This window comes from Vombatus ursinus, unplaced genomic scaffold, assembly GCF_900497805.2.
Source record: "Vombatus ursinus unplaced genomic scaffold, bare-nosed wombat genome assembly UNPS02014786.1, whole genome shotgun sequence".
NCBI classification, from domain to species: Eukaryota; Metazoa; Chordata; class Mammalia; order Diprotodontia; family Vombatidae; genus Vombatus; species Vombatus ursinus.
Genome location: NW_020954564.1, coordinates 16,810,635 through 16,811,560, shown reverse-complemented (window position 1 = coordinate 16,811,560; position 926 = coordinate 16,810,635).

The following is a 926-nucleotide window of genomic DNA, read 5'->3' as shown; positions in this document are numbered from 1 at the left end:
AAATACAGTAAAATATAACACTATGTGGCAAGCTCTATGCTCAGCACTTTATAATTATTAGATGTTATATTATTATTAATACATTATTTATATCACATCATTAATTATTAATAATATACTATGAAATTGTTCTATATTATATGTGTAATATTATATATTAAATTTCAAAAGCTAAGTCAATATATGACCCACAGAGATCCTTATATAAAGTTTAATGGACCCCATTTCTACTTGAGTTTGACACCATTGTTGTAGTGGAGAGAGAGCTGACCTTGGAACCAGGAAGATCTGGGTTCAAGTCCTGCCTCTGACACATGCTGGCTGTGTGGCTCTGAGCATCCATCTGAGACTAGGAGATGAAGAGGTGTCAGCTTGCATGGCAGAGAGAGTGTCCTTGTGTAGAAGCTGCCTATACCAGTGAAATCACAGGTCCAGTCCTTATCCCCATTCCTTTCCCCCACCTATGCATGGGATCATATACAAAGTATATGATCCTACACAGAGAAGTAATCCAAATAGCCTCCACTGAACTCCTGCATCTGCTCATGAGGCCTGGGTTCTTGAAGGTTTTGCCTGTGGAGCACAAGGTCGGGTAGATCCAACCAAGGCTGAAAGGCTTCATGGGCTAGCCTGATCATCAACTATTTGTTGTCCAAAGACCAGCACTCGGCTGATGAATTTTTCAACCCTAGGAGTTCTAAAAGGTAAGATCTGCATCCATGGAGGGAGAACTCACCAAATCAAACATAATCATAACTGACATTTGTCTAAAAGTTCCAAGGTGTGCAAAGTATCTCATCTCATTTCAGGTGAAGATCATTATCTCCATTTTACAGATGAAGCGAGAAGAGATTAAGTGACTTACCCAGGGCCACACACACACACACACACACACACACACACACACACACACACACACACACACA